The sequence below is a fragment of the Etheostoma spectabile genome, chromosome 1 (genome assembly GCF_008692095.1).
Source record: "Etheostoma spectabile isolate EspeVRDwgs_2016 chromosome 1, UIUC_Espe_1.0, whole genome shotgun sequence".
NCBI classification, from domain to species: Eukaryota; Metazoa; Chordata; class Actinopteri; order Perciformes; family Percidae; genus Etheostoma; species Etheostoma spectabile.
This window is the reverse complement of record NC_045733.1, coordinates 12,921,225-12,931,959: the sequence shown is the minus strand read 5'-3', so window position 1 is coordinate 12,931,959 and position 10,735 is coordinate 12,921,225. Positions and strand designations below refer to the sequence as shown.

General features: G+C 38.0%; 1 protein-coding gene across 3 annotated transcripts in view; it reads right to left on the bottom strand.

Annotated features, from left to right (window-relative positions):
- LOC116696725 (glypican-6) overlaps nt 1–10,735 on the bottom strand; it is a 149,585-nt gene that overhangs the window by 44,122 nt on the left and 94,728 nt on the right. The gene's annotated exons all lie outside the window — the stretch shown is intronic.

Sequence of the window (10,735 nt, the reverse complement as noted above, 5' to 3'; positions counted from 1 at the left end):
ATAATTGCATTAATGAGAAACTGAACAGGTGTTCCTAATAATCCTTTAGGTGAGTGTAACTGCACTATGCAAGTTTGCCAGATCGGGTAGCGGCTCTGAAATGCCAATGACACATAATGGGGCTATTCCGCTTCCAACCTGTAGGGGCAACGAAGCGGGAAAAGTTACATGGTGTTGCTTTAAAATTTCAACACAAAGAAAACGGAAGGTAACGGACATCCAGCCAAAAAGAAGGACATAAGGGGCAAAAGTGGAAAGTTGTGGATGTAGACTATAGTATTAAAGTTATAATAATAATAAGTACACTGTAATTCAGTACAAGAGCTGAGTCACCCATCAGTCTTTGCATGTAACAGCATATTTAGTAGTATTAGGTTAGTGTGCTTTGCTGTAAGCAACTCTAATTTTTAAAAACGTAAATGCTGCACAAGTCAAAAAAAATCAAACCAGTGCATGTATTGCTATCTTTACCTTTGGTATTGTAAACCAGAAAACCTTTTGTGAATTTGGGTCCCTTAAAAATTCATTTGGAAAAATAGCTAAAGATTACAAATGGTTTGGAAGATAGTTTGACACCTTTATTGGCTCTTCAGGTAATTTCTGGATTTCCAACATGTTTGATCATAATTATTAAACAAGCAATGGAATATATTTAGAAGCAGACAAAAAGCCATTAATTATTTTTTGTCCCAACCGACTACTGAGCTCTCTGACCTTTCTTTAAAGGGAATCGGTCTCACTAGATGAAAACACACGCAACATGCAATAAGCAGTATTTTCCCTACCATTGCTTTGGGAGCCCCCCCAAACCGCCCCCCGCCCCCAGGAAAAAAAGGCAAACTTACAGTCCCTGACAAAAGTCTTGTCGCTTATCTATTTTGTAGAAACACCTGCTATTAACCTGACTTTTAATTACAGTTTTTTCCTATTGCTAACACACAATTTTGCAAACTAGTCTGGTTTTATCAAAATACATAACACAATTCACAAAACCACACACCCAACTGCAAAACACCTCATGTATCCTGCAAAATGAAGCCACTGCAACCAAAACTCACATAGCATTATCAAAATCAAACTTTTGCATGAAATGCCACACACTTCATTCACATTACCAGATTTTTGCCTAACACACTACCACTGTTGGGCATATGAAAAGCACCTCATCTTTACTATGCCTTGCCATAATACTAAATATGTTTTAGATTGTTCACATGCACAGAAATATTTGCAGATACACAACATGCTGGTAAACATTATTTTATGTTTCACTACAGTGAACAAGTCAGTGCAAAAATTGCAGATATATTTACATGGGACTGAACAAAAAATTCTTACAAAAAACGTAAACTGAAAAAGAAAATTCAGACAAAATATTCACAGTAAAAAAAAGAACAAGAAAATAATTACTTTTTTTCCATTTGCCGCACAGCCGGTTCGGTCCCACCTCTCGGCATCACAGACAATATGTCCCCCCCACAGAATCGAGGGGGACACCTTGGATGCCTTATCCATCCCTGAATTGCACCCACATCCATCTCATCACATGCCTCTTCCAAGCCTGCACAAGAGGCACGCGCACAAAGGGCCGCGGGTCGTATACCTTCCACCACCGCCATGCCAAAAAAACTCTTCTTTGAGGTTCGACATGGTGAGAATGGTGGGAGGTATCGCACGAGAAATGGGGTGGTCAGCAAACCAGTTTTGTACAGCGGCTGCACGATGAACGCTCACGTTGTCCCATACTACAACGTACCGGTTTCCTTGATGGTCTGCATCATTCATATGCTCTGGTAGTGTGAGAATGTTGTGAAGTTGGCCAGGAACATCTATGATGGCTCTGTGGCCAATGACGTTTCTCCCCCTTCTTCTGCTCTTTGCTAGGTTGAACAAAGCCTCATCTATAAAGATAAACTCATGTGGGATTGCATGTGCATCCATTTCCAGTACTCCCTGAAAACACATACAAATCTGTCAATATGGTGTTATCCAGTATACAGGGAAACAATGTTCCTCCACCATGGTGTCGTCTCTCAGTCCTTTAGAAAAAACAAAATAAAGAAATATATAGGGCTTGGACAATGCAGCCTAAATATTATTCTTTTCATAGTGCTAACATCCTGATTGGAGTGTTTACAATTAACCAATGGGTGTTTGGCAAGGTGGCACATGTAATTAGTCATTTAGCTCAAGTAGTGTCATTTTAAATGGCAGTGTTTTGAAATGGCAAACATGTGACTTTATGTCAGATTGTTGTGTCTTATGCAGGAAACTGTGTTCAGTGCATTTAAAAAGTGCCATTTTGAAATGCAAAATGTGTGTAAAGCAGAAAATGTGTTTAGACTTTCTGAGACTTGAGAGGAAGTTTTGCTCTCTGTGTGTCAGTTTAAATAATTGTGCTGTGCATGTCATTTTAGTGTGTTAGCAATTGGAAAAAACTGTAATCAATTAGTGTAAGAAATAGCTCATATGAAAAGCTAAAACCCTCCCAAATGATGTTCAATGCACTGAAATAAATTTGTTTAACTGAAACAAGATTTATCATTTAAACAAGACAGAAAGGTCAAATTTTGGCAAGACAAAAGTTTTGTCGCCTATACAGAAATTGAAAAAATTTACCTCAAATACTAAAATATGTCAGCAAATTAAATAGCGGTGCTGTGAGATCCAAATTTAATATCTTGTATGACTTCCATGAGCTTGAAGGACTGCATCCATGCGGTTTGGCAAGGATTCATACAATGTATTGATGAAGTCATCAGGAATAGCTAGGAAAGCAGTCTTGCATGCCTCCCAGAGTTCATCAATATTCTTTGGTTTGGTCTTCCATGCTTCCTCTTTCATCCTACCCCACATATGCTCAATGATGTTCATGTCTGGTGACTGGGCCGGCCAATCCTGGAGCGTCTTGATCTTCTTCGCCTTGAGGAACTTTGAAGTGGAGATGGAAGTATGCGATGGAGCACCATCCTGCTGGAGAATTTGGCCTCTTTTATGGTTGGGACTATAAGAGGTAGCTAAGATTTCTTGGTATTTGAGACTATTGATGTTGCCTTCCACCCTCTAGATCTCTCGCACACCCCATACTGGATGTTACCCCAGACCATGATTTTTCCGCCACCAAACTTCTCTGTTTTCTGGGTGATCTTGGATTCATGCGGGCTCCAGTAGGTCTCCTGCATTTTGCGGCAATTGTGGTGTAATTCAACGAAGTTAATCTGAAAAATCCACTTTCTTCCACTTCTCCACATCCATCCTTTTAGCAGGCTGTGGCCTTGGCAAATGCCACACGGTTTTTCAATGGTCTTTTGTTTAGTGCTGGTTCTGGGCACTGATTCAACCATGAGGGCCATTTCGAGACAGAATCCGACAAACTGTTCAGGTTGACACAGGGACTTCAGGGGACCGGGTCTGGTGGAGCTCTGCTGCGGCAAATGGGCTGGCCTTGGATTTTCGAGCCAACAAACAGTCCTCTCGAGAAGTTGTCTTGCGGGGTCCGCCTGACCTGGGCTTGTCAAAAACGTCTCCAGTGTCTTCAAATGTTTTTTTTATCCTCACTTGACGCTGAGACACATTGAGGTGTCTGCTAAATCAGCAGTGGATCTGGTCTTCAGCCCTTGATAATCAAAACTTTAGTCTCAGGGTGAATCTTAGGCATGTTTGCAGAGGTCTAGTTGAGTTGATGTGAAGTTCTAGTGTACTGGGGTTGTTTTTATACACACCCTGAGACCAATTGATCCATTATTAGTCACAGGTGAAGCTCATATGACAGGCGACAACCACTTATGTCTTGCAAAAATTGACTCAATGGGCTTTACCAAGCTTTCTTGTAAATAAATCTTGATTAGAAATATATTTCAGCGGCACTTCAGGTCAATTTGTACACAAGCGACAAGACTTTTGTCAGGGACTGTATATAATTATGCTATGTATTCCACACACACAAAAAGTGTGCCATTATTTGTTGATTCAATGACAAATTTTATTTTCAATACCACATGTTACTGTCACTGTTCTAGCTCCATAAACAGCCAGGCTTCTAAAAGAAAAAAACAATGAAATTTAATGTTTACTAATCATTAACCATTAACCAACAAGCAGGAGTCTCAGTTCACACGTCTGGGGAGCTCGGACACACTTTCTGCACTCCATGTCTGCGGACATTTGTAGGCTTGTACTGGTGTTGATGTTCTGTGCAACTGTCATGGACACATGCAGCCACTTTCCAGAAACCGCTTTCGGGACCAACACAAGTCCATGCGGACCGTGGGGTGTTTGTCCTGACTTCACCACCTCCACCTACAGGTTTTTCTGTCTGGTAAACTCTGTGTAGAACGAACAATTTAACCCGTCAGTCCTCATCAATAAAATAGTTTCATGTGTCAAATAGCTCTCCAAAAACAGAGAAGTTTAAAACGGATCTTGCTGGTGCAAAGCACTAACAAGTTAATTAGCAGTTATGAAATAGATTGTATGGCCTCTTTATATTTTTAACATGCAAAAGGCTAGTTTTTTACACTTTATATTTTCTAGTAATATTGGTTTAAGTGATAATATTAATCAGTCAAAAATGTTATTGTCAGTCCCCCTTCTGGCACTAAACAACAGGGGGACAGTCACTCTGCAAAAAATCCTAGGGGAAACACTAAATAAGCAATTACAAACATATTATCATTACCTTTGTTAAACTAACTTTTTAAAAACATCTAAAGTAAACCTTGTGTTTAAGTTGAAAAATGTATCATCTGAGTAACAAGTGTGAAACAAACCTTTCAGTCTGACTCAGAATACTCCTTGTCTAAACACAAACACTGCCAAAATCACTCTGCTAAAAGACGTCTGACGTCAGTTAACACTTTTTTCCAGTTTGCAGGTGCAAGACGTGAATCAATTGCAAAAGACTCGCTAACTTGCCAACATATCTGTCTGTCTTTGGGGAGTCTCTGTAGGCATTCTCTGTTTTATTGGCTTTCGGCTGTGTCTGGATTACTTTAGCTCATAGTCTCAGATACTATGTCTGTTGTTCCTCACATATAAACTTTTGTGGTCTTCTTACATTAACGCTTTTCTCTACTGCTACAGCTGCAAGGCACTAGTGCTTCTGCTGGATGACTGTATTTTCCTGTGCTGCCTTTCTGCTGTTTGTTTAGTTCTTATAGCAAAGTGTTGAACAGTAAAGGAAACAATAAAAACAGATTTGATGTTCACTGTGATGGATTACCAACTTAACTAGTGTATCTGTCACACAAAAACAAAAAACATAAAACATAAAATCAGTACATATGTGTGGCTGCCCAAGAGGTAGAAGAAAGGAATCACGTGAGAAAATACAAAATTAATGCTTTGGAAAGAAAATGTTTTGGGGAAATATGGCATGCGCACATCACGATGTCAATGCTAAAACACAACATCGTTCAGCTCTAGTTTTCATCCTTACCTATGGTCATGAAGGCTGGGTCATGACCAAAAGGAGGGTGGCTGGCATCAGCGTTTATATGCAGCCCAGTCTCATGAACTGGTGTGAGACAGGGTTGGCATGTGTGTGGAGGCAATATAATTATTAAATAAAACACAGCTGGCTATCAGATGTGGTTACTTACAGTATTACAAAAATGTAGCTTATATTAAGCTGTGTAGGCATTCCTGCCACGTGTACAGAAACGCATCTTGCAGACTGTGCACTGCCAGTAGCAATTAGAAATAAAATATACTGGTTCTTGATTATGCGGAGGATATGGAGATCACTTCCACTAGGCTAAGTGAGTCATCCAGCCTTCAGCTCTCTGACAGGCAGGAACCCACTAGCTTGTTTGTTTGTGTCATATCTGTTACTGAGACCATCATGCTTGATACTCAGTCAGCTTGAGTGTGCCAGTGTATGTGTGTGTATGTGTGTTTGCCTGGTATATGTCTCAGGTTTCACCTACAGATTCAGTATTTTTGTCATACTTAAGGAATCTTAAAGACCACGGTATTACTCTTTAGGTAAAACATTGTGGATGTTGAGTGACACGGTAGAGCTTTTACAGTGAGACTGGTAGAGAATGTATACACATTTTAAAGGCTACACCATTGTGCAGTAAAAGCAGCGTATGAGCTTAGTTTCTGCCAAGCTATCGACATCATTTAGTAGTAAGTTAAGTAAGTAAGTAAAGCATTGGCAGGGTGTTCATCTTCATAGTCTTACAGATATCACAGAAAGTCCTTGAAGGACAGACAAAATCTTGCCTTGAATTCTCATGAACTGGGAAGTTGTGGGAAGGTCCAGTTACACTGGGACACAATCCATGCAATTAAAAAGAAATCAATAAGGATTGCTTACAATGTGGTGTCAAAGGACTCAACAGAGGACAACACACCCCTTAATATTAATTAGGAGAAATAATTTATACACAGACACAGACCAGTGCTTGTAATAAAGGAATACAATGGTAGGCTATACAAATCATTTATTATTTAATGCAATTAGTTTATTATTTTAGTATAGTAAATTAAACCCTGCCCCCCTTAGTTACTGCTGCTACGCTTACCAATCTTCCCATCCTCGCATGTCACATTCAATGATAACGGTAGTAGATTAACAAGACAAAAATATTTATAATTTTAAGTTTACTTGTCATAAAATGAAATCTTGTAGAAGAATATGTTTTAAAAGGGCACTTGGGGGCTACTTACATTATATCAGATTAAAAGACTGGAGAAATAAAGAAGAGATGTTCTTGTATTGCAGTTTAGAGCTACAGTAGTTAATCCTGGGGTTCTATTTACTTTTTTATATATATACTTTTGTTCTAACATAACATGGTTTGGCTGCTTATATCCTTACTAGATTTTCCAATACTATGTTTTCACTTTTAACGTTACAAGAAAAGAAGCTTTCAGGGTGAGGACTAATTGTGTGTGATTAATGTAACGCCATCTCTAGTAACATGGGGTTGCCGGAACGGATAATTTCACCATATCCCAAAAACGGGGAAAATAACCGCAAAATTTAGCCTAAACTCTGATAGCAACCAGGACCGTCCACACATTTTTTACAGTGTGGAAAAACTACCTGGTGTGTTGGCTAGTCTGGCTTATTTTTTATACGTTATGTGTAATTCCACAAAGTAATATAACCCACTTAGTTAATGACGTGTTCATTTGTGGTTTTAAACACGCTAACAATTGCATTTGATCTTAGAACATATTAGTTCCTTTTTACCCTTGTGTTTTTGGTTTCAAAAATTAATAAAAACTCTAGAAACTCTTTGGATGAAGTATTTCTCTTACAACAGCCCCACACACACTGCTTCAGCCTGAAGAGAAGTTCATGAGTAAGGGGACAATGGAGCGGGAGATTGGTCGGGGAATCGGCGCAGCCGAGGCTAGTAATGTTTGCAAAGCTATGACTGGACAATCACTGTTTGGGGAAGGGGTTTATCAAAAAGTCAATTAACCCTGCCATCAGTTTTGGCCATATGAAGCTGAAAAATGGCGTTGATCATGGTATTAGCCTGAAAAACTGCTAGTGTGTGAATAACAGCATGTGTCTTTCCTCTCTCTCTCTCTGAGGGAATTTTAACAAGGTGCTGACAAGAAAAATGATAATGATGTGTCTGTCATGATGCAGAGCCGGGTAAATTTGTCATGATGGCAGGTGACTGATGGTGTGGTATCACCCATAGGCCAAACTATGAGTTCCTTCCCTGAAAACACACACGCACACACGCACACACACACACACACACACACACACACACACCACACCTCACACACACACCACCACACACCACACACACACACACACACACACACACACACACACACACACACAACACAACACACCACACACACATCAACCACCCAGGATGCCTAAAATCACCCAGCACAGGTATGAGCAGGTAATCACATCCTTCCCCAGGTTTATGCTCATTGTTCAATGACAGTCTGTCTTCCATTTGCAGCCTGAAAGGCGTGAAGTCGTTACGGTAACCTTTACAGTAAACTGTAAACTACTGTACTGTGACTAACTTTAAAATGTATGACAGGGATGCTGTAATCATTTGTCTCCTTCCACATAGTGATATGTAGGCTACATCAAAGTATTCACCAAGGTTATTAGTGTTTCAATGTCACACAGATTTCAGGGAAAAACCACAGTAGTGGCACATTTGTTTTTCTCTCCCCTGTAATGCTTGTTAAACCTGCAGTGCAATACCAGCATTTTAATGATCAAATGCTTACCAATTTGTCAGATTGCCCAGAATTTAATTTTTATCTCAAACTTGTAAGTCTTGTTGAATTGTTTGGTGTTACAGTGTTTCTTATACATTCCTCTGGTTCTGTGTTGTTAGTGCTCTACAGTACGTTAAGTGACGTTTTAATGGTTTTGTACAGCATTTAGAGAAAAGTTGACTTTACTGGCTTGGCATAAAATCATGTTCTGTTGTTATTGCTTTTACGTCTCTATTTCTATACAGTTATTTTCATTTTTATTTATACTTTATTTTTTGAATTCCAAAAGCCAAAGCCACTTAGTGACATGGAAAGGGAATTCCAAAACAAATATTTTAACTTCTAGTTTTAGCTAGCATTAAAGGGAAAAAAGTATTTGTGCATGTGCACAATACTAGTGTAGTGTAGCATTATTATTAAAGATCATGTTCTATTTTGGAAAAGCTCAAAACAGGGTGCAAGGCTTGGTTCTCAATATTGCAATGTTTCCAATGGCTTAGTTGTTATGTACATGTATTTGAAAATGTATTTACATTCATGCCCAACGAGGCAAGTACAGTATTTATGTTAGTCATATAATAATAACATTAAGTACCACCATGACGATAAAAAGTACTACTCTGTTGTTGCAACTAAAGTTCTCAGTAATAAAATGATGACAGATAAATCCTGATCTTCAATTTTCAAACAAAATAGAAATTCAGCCATATGATGTGACTTTCATGTGTTGCTGCAAATCTGTTTTTCTTGTTTGAGAGTGGGGGTGCTCCATTGTTCTCTACAGACTTGTCAGCAGCTGCAGTCACCGTGTGATTTGGGAATGTGGGAACATGCAAATAATATTTCAATAAATGTTTAACAGAAAAGTCAGGAAAACAACACTTAGTTCCTACAGTGTTGTTGTGCTCAATGTTGTGATGATTGAAAACTGGCTTTAAAAATTGAATTTTTAGTCCCAACAGTGGTTTGCAGTACAGTGCGTGCTATCCAGCCATTTAACCACAACTAAATTATTTACAGTCTGTATTTATATTATAATTCTAATTGGTCTAAATGACTTGCTTGTCACTAATGACACTATGTAAAAAAAAAATATGTATATATATATAATTACAATGTTAAAAAAATTATACCTTTAATCGTATTTCTTAAGTCCACTGTTTTACTGTATTGAGCTGGAAATTAGTCAACATACACACAAACAGACACACACACACACACACACACACAGACACACACACACCACACACACACACAACACACACACACACACACACACCACACACACACACACACACACCACACACACACCACACACACACCACACACAATTTGGCTTCAGACTTACCTAATGTGACACTAATATTATCTAGCAATTTAACTCAAAGTGAGAAAAAATGTACATAAGCCAGATTGTTATGATTAACCAGTTTCAAAAGAAAATTCTTGGCAGGGTTAATTTTTTGTTTTCCTTGCTGTAATCACAGGTCATATTTCCAAAGTCATTATACAAACATTAAATAAAGTATTAAATTGAATGCAGCTAGTATAGACCGAATCGCCATGACATCACGCTAAAACAAAAAATACTTCTACTACTTGAATTATGGAGATATGTTAATATTGGGATCACATTTCTTGCTATATTGCCCAAATCTAATTCACTGTATTTAATTAAATCTAACAATGCATTTACAATGTTTAATATACTGTAATATAAATCAGTCAACCTTGTTTTATTAATATCATCTCTTCCAAAGTCTCTCCCCAAAAAAAGATGCAATAGTCTTTACAATTTTGATGTGTTCCATTAAGTAAGAATGACGCATGCTCAACTTTTTACATGAGAGAGAGAAAAACATTATCTGGTTTTAGTTTAGGCAAGTTGGCATTCCTCTATTTTTTTGTGTTTTTAATAAAAGAAATAATGTTCTTTTGTTACATAAATGTCCCTGATTCAACTGCATTTAGAACAATTATAGACCATTTCAGAACTCATCTTCTCTCTTGCTATTTAAATTTAAAACTAAATGAAAAGACCTTCACTCCTTTCTATTGTCTTTCGAATCAATGATATTGATAGTAACATTTATCTAGGAACAAAGTCCACAGGTAAATGTCATTGAGGGATCCTAAAAATTGAAGACTGTGGCTCTAATCTAACCTTCTCTAATAAGTGATGATTTAAAGCGATGACAATGACAGATTGTGTAAGGGCTCAATCCATACATTTTTATAATGCAAAGATGTGCTCTAGTGGCGATAACTGACCTGTGACACATTTAGAAGTGGTCTCTGAAAGGCAAATCAATGTTTCTTGCTCGCTGCATTGTAAGCAAATCGAAGTTCTTTAGCAACAGTATAATGAATACAAAATGTCAGTAGACATCAAAACATGTGTCTTTCATTTTGAAAACAAACATCCCTTGGGTTCTACATTTGTAATTATAATACTCCCAACAACATTGTCTTTCCAAACCAAAAAAACAATGTCTGAACAAAAAGTGGAACAAAATAA